Source organism: Stegostoma tigrinum, chromosome 11 (genome assembly GCF_030684315.1).
Source record: "Stegostoma tigrinum isolate sSteTig4 chromosome 11, sSteTig4.hap1, whole genome shotgun sequence".
NCBI classification, from domain to species: domain Eukaryota; kingdom Metazoa; phylum Chordata; class Chondrichthyes; order Orectolobiformes; family Stegostomatidae; genus Stegostoma; species Stegostoma tigrinum.
Genome location: NC_081364.1, coordinates 86,485,062 through 86,494,859, shown reverse-complemented (window position 1 = coordinate 86,494,859; position 9,798 = coordinate 86,485,062). Strand labels below are relative to the sequence as shown.

Sequence of the window (9,798 nt, the reverse complement as noted above, 5' to 3'; positions counted from 1 at the left end):
TCTGGTAGTTTTTGCAGCCTTGATCTTCAAAGTGTCTCTCTTGGGCCTTCATCTTCTGACTCTGGTTGTTCTCCACTGCACAGACACAGATCTATTACACAGGGACATGGTTGCAGGGAGCGCAGGACTGGCAGTTAAACATCCAAGGATTCACAACATATCGAAAAGACAGGGAGGTGGGTGGGAGGGGGGGAGGGGTTGCCTTGTTAGTTAAGAATGGAATTAAATCTACGGCACTAAATGACATAGGGTCAGAAGATGTGGAGTCTGTGTGGGTGGAACTGAGGAACCACAAAGGCAAAAAAACTATAGTGGGAGTTATGTACAGAACTCCTAACAGTGATCAGGACCAGGGGCGCAAGATGCATCGAGAAATAGATAGGGCATGTCGGAAAGGCAAGGTCACGGTGATCATGGGGGTCTTCAATATGCAGGTGGATTGGTGAATAATGTTGCCGGTGTATCCAAAGAATGGGAATTCATGGAATGTTTGCAGGATGGCTTTTTGGAACAGCTTGTGATTGAGACCACAAGGGAGCAGGCTATTCTGGACTTGGTGCTCTGTAATGAGCCAGACTTTATAAAAGACCTTAAAGTAAGGGAACACTTAGGAGGCAGCGATCATAATATGGTAGAGTTCAGTCTGCAGTTTGAAAGAGAGAAGGCAAAATCGGATGTAAAGGTGTTGCAGTTAAATAAAGGTAATTACAGGGGCAGGAGAGAGGAATTGACGAAAATCGACTGGAAGCAGAGCCTAGCGGGGAAGACAGTAGACCAACAATGGCAGGAGTTTCTGGGTGTAATTGAGGACACAGCACAGAGGATCATCCCAAAGAAAAGAAAGATTATCCGGGGTGGGATTAGACGCCATGGCTGACAAAGGAAGTCAGGAAATATTTCAAAGAAAATGAGACAGCCTATAACGTGGCCAAGAGCACTGGGAAATCAGAAGATTGGGAAGGCTACAAAAACAGACAGAGGATAACAAAGAGAGCAATAAGGAAGGAGAGGATCAAATATGAAGGCAGGCTAGCTAGTAATATCAGAAATGATAGTAAAAGCTTCCTCCAATACATAAGAAACAAACGAGAGGCAAAAGTAGACATTGGACCGCTCCAAATTGATGCTGGAAGGCTAGTGATGGGAGATAAGGAAATAGCTGAAGAACTTAATAAGTACTTTGCATCAGTCTTCGCAGTGGAAGACATGAGTATGCCACCAATTAGGGAGAGTCAGGGGGCAGAGTTGAGTATGGTAGGCATTACAAAAGAGAAAGTGCCAGAAAAGCTAAAGGGTCTAAAAATTGATCAATCTCCTGGCCCTGACGGGCTACATCCTAGAGTTCTGAGGGAGGTGGCTGAGGAAATAGCGGAGGCTATGGCTGTGATCTTTCAAAAGTCACTGGAGTCCGGGAAAGTCCCAGATGACTGGAAAATTGCTGTTGTAACTCCCTTGTTTAAGAAAGGATCAAGGCAAAAGATGGAAAATTATAGGCCGACTAGCTGAACCTCGGTAGTTGGTATAATTCTAGAATCCATTGTCAAGGATGAGATTTCTAAATTCCTGGAAGTGCAGAGTCAGATTAAAACAAGTCAGCATGGTTTTAGTAAGGGGAGGTCATGCCTGACAAACCTGTTAGAATTCTTTGAAGAGGTAACAAGTATGTTAGACCAGGGAAACCCAGTAGATGTTATCTATCTAGATTTCCAATAGGCCTTTGATACAGTGCCTCACGTGAGGCTGCTGAGCAAGGTGAGGGTCCATGGTGTTCGAGGTGAGCTACTGGCTTGGATTGAGGATTGGCTGTCTGACAGAAGGCAGAGAGTTGGGATAAAAGGCTCTTTTTCGGAATGGCAACCGATGACGAGTAGAGTCCCGCAGGGTTCAGTTTTGAGGCCACAGCTGTTCACCTTATATATTAATGATCTGGATGAAGGGACTGGGGGCATTCTGCAAAGTTTGCCGATGATACGAAGATAGGTGGACTGGCAGGCAGTCCTGAGGAGGTGGGGAAGCTGCAGAAAGATTTAGACAGTTTAGGAGAGTGGTCGAGGAAATGGCTGATGAAATTCAATGTGAGTAAATGTGAGGTTTTGCACTTTGGAAAAAAGAATACAGGCATGGACTATTTTCTAAACGGTGAGAAAATTCGCAAATCAGAAGTGCAAAGGGATCTGGGAGTGTTGGTCCAGAATTCTCTAAAGGTTAACTTGCAGGTAGAGTCCATAATGAAGAAAGCGAATGTAATGTTGTCGTTTATCTCAAGAGGGTTGGAATATAAAAGCAGCGATGTGCTTCTGAGGCTTTATAAGGCTCTAGTTAGGCACCATTTAGAATACCGTGTCCAATTTTGGGCCCCACACCTCAGGAAGGACATACTAGCCCTGCAGCATGTCCAGCGGATATTCACACGGATGATCCTTGGAATGGTAGGTTTAACGTATGATGAACGGCTAAGGATCCTGGGATTGTACTCATTTGAGTTTAGTCAGTTGAGGGGAGATCTAATAGAAACTTACAAGATAATGTATGGTTTAGAAGGGGTGGATGCTAGGAGGTTGTTTCCATTAGGCGGGGAAACTAGGACCCGTGGGCACAGCCTTAAAATTAGAGGGGGTAAATTTAATACTGAAATGAGATGACATTTCTTCAGCCAGAGTGTGGTGGGCTTGTGGAATTCATTGCTGCAGAGTGCAGTGGAGGACGGGACGTTGGAGGTCTTCAAGGCAGAGATCGACTAATTCTTGATCTCAAAAGGAATCAAGGGCTACGGGGAGAGTGCAGGGAAGTGGAGTTGAAATGTCCATCATCCGTGATTGAAATGGCAGAGTGGACTTGATGGGCCGAATGGCCTTGCTTCAACTCCTGTGTCTTATGGTCTTATTTTATCCTTGTTCTTATCTGATTAACTCCCCACTGTGCCCAGTCACAGTTCATATAAGCAACATTGACCTCAGTCAACCTTGTGATCTGCATATTCATGCTTGTTCTGTTTTCCTCTCAACTCAGGGCTGCTACATCTATAATCCTTTATTTCACCAGCATTTCTCTATTCACAGACAAAAGAACTGCAAGAGCTTTCCTTAACTGTTAACTGCACAAAAAAGTTAAAAATCTGACTTAAAATCCCAGCATGTCTAACTTAGTCTCTTTTTGAACTTTTATTTTTTATGTTTTGTTTATCTACTGTACTGCATGTCCATAAGGACCTCACCAACCTTTACAGATGCACCATAGAAAGCATCCTATCGGGTGCATAATGGCCTGGTGCAACAACTGCTCAGCCCAAGGGCATAAGAAACTGCAGAAAGTTGTGTGCACAGCACGAATCATCACAGAAGCCAACCTCTTATCCATAGAATACAAGGTGTAGAGCTGGATGAACACAGCAGGCCAAGCAGCATCATAGGAGCAGGAAAGCTGACATTTCGGGCCGAGACCCTTCTTCAGAAATGGGGGAGGGAAAGGGAGTTCTGAAATAAATAGGGAGAGACGGGGAGGCGGATTGAAGATGGATAGAGGAGATGATAGGTGGAGAGGAGACAGGTCAAAGAGGCGGGGATGGAGCCTGTAAAGGTGAGTATAGGTGGGGAGATAGGGAGGAGATAAGTCAGTCCAGGGAGGATGGACAGGGCAAGGGGGCAGGATGAGGTTAGTAGGTAGGAGATGGGGGTTAGGCTTGAGGTGGGAGGAGGGGATAGGTGGGAGGAAGGACAGGTTAGGGAGGCAGGGACAAGCTGGGCTGGTTTTGGGATGCAGTGGGGGGAGGGGAGATTTTGAAGCTGGTGAAGTCCACATTGATACGTTTTGGGCTGCAGGCTTCCCAAGCGGAATAGGAGTTGCCGTTCCTGCAACCTTCGGGTCGCATCGTTGTGGCACTGCAGGAGGCCCAGGATGGATATGTCGTCTGAGGAATGGGAGGGGGAGTTAAAATGGTTTGCAACTGGAAGGTGCAGTTGTTTAGTGTGAACCAAGCGTAGGTGTTTTGCAAAGCAGTCCCTAAGCATCCGCTTGGTTTCCCCAATGTAGAGGAGGCCACAACGGCAACAGCCTCCTATCCATGGACTTCATTTACACTTCTCTTTGCTGCAGAAAGGCAGTCAACATCATCAATGACCCGTCCCATCTCGGTAATGCTCTCATCCAACTTCTTCCGTTGGGCAGAAGATTGAACACACCCATCAAGGGGTTCAAGAACAGCTTCTCCCCTGCCATTATTCGACTGATGAATGGACTCTGTAACTCTAAATAGTGTTGATCTTGCTTTGCACACCTCCTATGCAGGCATAACCTTGCATGCCTTGCTCTGTCTATGCTCAGTTTGATCTGTAAATCATTGTTTGCTATGATCTGCCTGCGCCGCTCTCAAAAACACTTCACTGTACTTCGGTACACGAGACAACATAAATCAAAATCAAAACATTCTAATGGCAATCGATGTTAGCTTTCAATAATCTTCAAAGTCAATGCTGAAACTCATCTTGTTGCTGACTTCATAAAATTGCAGGATGAAACCAGAGCAAGAGTGACCTGGCCCTCCAGATCTGAGCATGGATAAGGGTTAGAAGTGGTTCCAAAAAGGCATTTCAGGTGACTATTCAAAAAGAAAACTGAAAATTTTGTCAAGTGTCCCAAACCCCCGGCCTGTCCAAATTTGTACAGATGCACACTTAATCAATTCCAGTTTGTATTCCACATGCTGCCTATTGCTTTGACCTGGTGCTCCTGTAAGTTTCAGCAAAGGTGCAGACAGTCTTCTCAAATCTTTGCTCTCACCGCTCAGATGCTTTTGGTCTTCACTCAGAGTTTCAGGGCACCACATGGTCCTGGAAAAGACCCCCACTTCTCCTTGTGCAGGGGCAGACACAGTTATTGTGGGGCAAAGTGTTGTGACGGGAGATAGAGGTGGTATGTTAGGTGCTCCCTTGGTTTTGCAGTGAAAATAGTGAGAAGAGGAGAGCGTTTTCTGTGACATTCCTTGCTCCCTGTCTCCTCTTCTGTAGCAGCATCCCAACAATACCATGACTCTGAGGTAGAGGCGATAACTGACATTTTGCAAGCTCATCGATACAAATATTGATCAGCCTGATTAAGGCATCAGAAATCTTCTGTACCTTTGTGGTCATGACTTGTAATGGATTGAGTGCAGAGTAATGCCTTAAGCTCCATGCGACATCCGTACTCTCTAATGACAGTCTCTGAAGCCTTTGCCATCATTAAGGCCATATGTGTTTTTTGCACTCCTGCAATTCCCCTTTCCAGATATTTTTCTGACCCACCCCACTTACAACACTCCAGCGTTGGAGCTGCTGACAACCCAAACTACGGAATTTCCTCCCTAAACCTCTCTCTTATTCTTTATGATACATCGTAAAATTGATATCTTTAGTCGATGTTTTGCTCATCTGTGAAGCACCTCGAACATAGAACGTAGAACAATGCAGCACAGAACAGACCTTTCGGCCCTCGATGTTGCGCCGACTTGTGAACTAATCTAAGCCCCTTGCCCTATACTACCCCATCATTATCCATATGCTTATCCAAGGACTGTTTAAATGTCCCTAACGTGGCTGAGTTAACTACACTGGCAGGCAGGGTGTTCCATGCCCTTACCACTCTCTGAGTAAAGAACCTGCCTCTGACATCTGTCTTAAATCTAACACCCCTCAATTTGTCGCTATTTCCCCTTGTGCAAGCTGAAGTCATCATCCTCGGAAAAAGGCTCTCACTGTCCACTCTATTTAATCCTCTGAACATCTTGTATGTCTTTATTAAATCCCCTCTTAGCTTCCTTCTCTGCAATGAGAGATCAGACCCGAGTCCCTCAGCCTTTCTTCATAGGGCCTACGCTCCAGACCAGGCAACATCCTGGTAAATCTCCTCTGCACCTTTTCCAATGCTTCCACATCCTTCCTGTAATGGGGCGACCAGAATTGCACGCAATATTCGAAACGAGGCCACACTAGCATTTTCTACAGTTGCAGCATGACATCATGGCTCCGGAACTCAGTCCCTCTACCAATAAAACCTAATACACCGTAACCTTCTTAACAGCACTATCAACCTGGGTGGCAACTTTCAGGGATCTATGTACATGGGCACCAAGATCCCTCTGCACAGCCACACTACCAAGAATCTTTCCATTGACCCGGTATTCTGCCTTCCTATTATTCTTGCCAAAGTGAATCACCTCACATTTAATCCATATTAAACTCCATTTGCCACCTTCCAGCCCAATTCTGCAGTTTATCCAAGTCTCCCTGCAACCCGCAACATTCTTCCACACTGTCCACCACTCCACTGACTTTAGTGTCATCTGCAAATTTACTAACCCATCCACCTATGCCTGCGTCCAAGTCATTTATAAAAATGACAAACAGCAGTGGTCCCAAAACAAATCCTTGAGGCACACCACTAGTAACTGGACTCCAGGCTGAATATTTTCCATCAACCACCACTCGTTGCCTTCTTACAGAACGCCAGTTTCTAATCCAAACTGCTAATTCTCCCTCAATCCCGTGTCTCTGTATTCTCTTCAATAGCCTACCATGTGGAACTTTATCAAAGGCTTTACTGAAGTCCATGTACACTACGTCAACTGCCCTTCCCTCATCCACATGCTTGGTCACCTTCTCAAAAAACTCAATGAGTTTTGGGAGTCACAACCTGCCCTTGACGAATCCATGCTGACTATCTCCAATCAAATTGTTGCTTGCTAGATGATAATAAATCCTATCCCTTATAATCCTTCCCAAAATGTTTCCTACAACAGATGTAAGGCTCACACGTCTATAATTACCTGGGTCAGCCCCACTGCCCTTCTTGAACAAGGGCACAACATTTGCAATCCTCCAGACCTCTGGTACTGAACCTGTAGATAATGAGGACTCAAAGATCAAGGCCAAAGACTCCGCCACCTCCTCTCTGGCTTCCCAGACAATCTTCAGAAAAATCCCAACTGTTCCAGGGTATTTATCTACTTCACACCTTCTAGAATTGATCATACCTCCTCCTAACTAACCTTAATCCTTTCAATTCTAGTAGCCCGTAACTCAGTCACCTCGTCTACAATATTCTCCTGTTTCTCAGTGAAAACAGATAAGAAATAATCATTTCGCACCTCTCCAATCTCCACAGGGTCCACACACAACTTCCCACTTCTGTCTTTGACTGGCTCTATTCCTCCGAGACATCGTCTTATTCCTCACATACCTATAGAACGCTTTAGGGTTCTCCTTTATTCTACCTGCCAATGTCTGCTCAAGTCCCTTCCTTGCACTTCTTAACTCTCTCTTTAAATCCTTACTAGCTAATCTGTAACTCTCCATCACCTCATCTGAACCATCTTGTCTCATCGTCACATGCGCCTCCCTCTTCTGCTTAACAAGAGATACAATTTCTTTCGTAAACCACAGTTCCCTTACCTTATCGCTTCCTCCCTGCCTGACAGGGACATACTTATTAAGGACAGCAATATCTGTTCCATAAACCAGCTCCACATTTCGATTGTCCCCATGCCTTGCATTTTGCTAAACCATTCTATGCCTCCTAAGTCTTGCCTAATCGCATTATAAATTGCCCTTCCCCCATCTATAACTCTTGCCCTGTGGCATATTCCTAACCCTTTCCATTGCTGCAGTAAACATAACCAAATTATGGTCACTCTGTCCAAAGTGCTCACCTACCACTAAATCAAACACCTGGCCTGGTTCATTATCAAGTACCAGATCCAGTGTGGCCTCCCTTCTCGTCGGCCCTTCGACATACCAAGACAGGAAACCCTCCTGCACACATTGGACAAAAACTGATGCATCCGACAGACGAGAGTTATAGCATTTCCATTCAATGTTAGGGAAGTTAATATCTGCCATAATGACCACCCTGTTCTTTTCACTCCTGCCCAGAATCATTTTGCCAATCCACTCCTCCACATCCCTGGAACTTTGCGGGGGCCTATAAAAAACTCCCAGCAGTGTGACCTCTCCTCTCCTGTTTCTGATCTCAGCCCATACCACCTCATCAAAAGTTCTTTCAGCCACCGTTGTACTGTCCTTGGCTAACAAAGCCACACCTCCCCCTCTTTTACCATCTTCCCTGACCTTAATGAAAGATCTAAACCCTGGAACTTGCAACATCCATTCCTGACCCTGCTCTATCCAAGTCTCTGAAACAGCCAAAACATCGAGGAGAATTGCAGAGCAAAAGTTTCCATAAAATACAAGCTGTTCTGCCGTACATTAGGAGAATCAGGAATGGCCCTTTTTTTCCCCATCTCGGGATGAACCCTCACCATCACTCGCAGAGCTAATGAACAGCAGGAAAAATCTTCACCACTGACTACCCGCACTCACCTATCACCTTCCCACCTACCTTCCCCAGCCCCCACTCTGTTTATGTCTCAGCTCCCATCCCCCCTCCCGCCCCATTTCTGAAGAAGGGTCCTGAACCAAAAACTTTCCTGCTCCTCTGATGGTGCCTGGCTCGCTGTGTTCCTCCAGCTCCACACTGTGTCATCCGTGACTCCAGCACCTGCAGTTATTCTTATCTCCCTGTGATCGATGTCAGCTTTGGTTCAATCCGAGCACGGGGCGGGGCTTGGAGGACCCAATGGAAGCGGCCTACCCTCCAGCCAATCAGAGCGAGTGAGATGTTTGTCTGTGTGAAAATCACGTGATCGTCTTTGTCCGGAGACGCAATATCTCTGCGACTGAAGGTTAGCTGCTTGCCGAAGGTACAGTACACGGGATAAAAAGGAAAGCTGTAAAAAAACGGGAGGGAAATACTTTCGGTATTGACTGAGAGGCTTTTTTAGCCATTGATGCATGTCAGAAAACAAATTTTAACATGCCGGCCCCGTTTTTTGCAGGAAACGGAAAAACTGCTGCGGACCTGAGGCTGCGATAGGCAGAGGTAATTGCCACCATCTTTATTAGGGGCAATGATCTTCGGGACTCATGCCGGATCGCCATATTTACAGGTGGCAACCTGCAGTGGAACGCAAGCGCAGCCTTTCTTGTTTGGGAGGGGAGATTAAGACAAGAGAAATGTTTGTTTTTGTTTTTGTTTTTCTGGACTTCTTTCCCAGACTGTGAGACACGGCGTGTATTTCCTGGGAAGGACCTTTGACGCTGGCGGAGTACTGGCTTCAGGCAGTGTAAATTGCTGCAAGTTATACGTTAGATATTTATTGGAGGAGAAATGCCGAAAACGCGTTCAGAACTGCATGTTCAAAAACAAAGTTGCTGGAAAAGCTCAGTAGGTTCGGTAGCATCTGTGAAAGGAAAAAAAAATAACGTTTCGGATCCGCTAATCCTTGCTTAGAACTTCATGTTACCTGTTGCACTCTCACTGTAGGAAGTCCTGCTTTAAATATTATGATCTATTAAAGCATATCCGTTTGCCCAGTATTCATATGATTGGGATCAAATCACTGAAAGTGCTCTGAGTCCCCTTGTGCTCCCTGGTCAAATTTATTAATGTCTGACTTCCTCAGTCTCTAATAATGGGTGTATTTTACCTCTGCATCTTTCTGTGTCGGGGAGCAGGGTGCTTTTAAGAGGAGGATTTATACATAACTAACAGAAACCAAGAGAAATGTTTGCCTTTTCCAGACAATCTTGTTGTGTTTTCTGGATTTCTGTCCAGGGCTGACCGTTATTTGTCTCTTGTGGATTTGCTTTACAGGATATTTATTGAGAATAATTTGCAGACCAGGATCCCAATGAAAGTTCTCCATTAAGCGGAGTGATCAGGATCTGAGTATCATTGACACTTAACAGTGAAAGGAAAGAGGTTTAA

At 45.4% G+C, this 9,798-nt stretch overlaps 1 long non-coding RNA gene across 1 annotated transcript; it reads left to right on the top strand.

Moving 5' to 3' along the window:
• Positions 1-8,674: 8,674 nt before the first annotated feature.
• LOC132210244 (uncharacterized) lies at positions 8,675-9,407 on the top strand. The gene is made up of 2 exons (XR_009446471.1): positions 8,675-8,731; positions 8,867-9,407. It is a non-coding gene; the product is annotated as an uncharacterized LOC132210244 (long non-coding RNA).
• Positions 9,408-9,798: the final 391 nt, after the last annotated feature.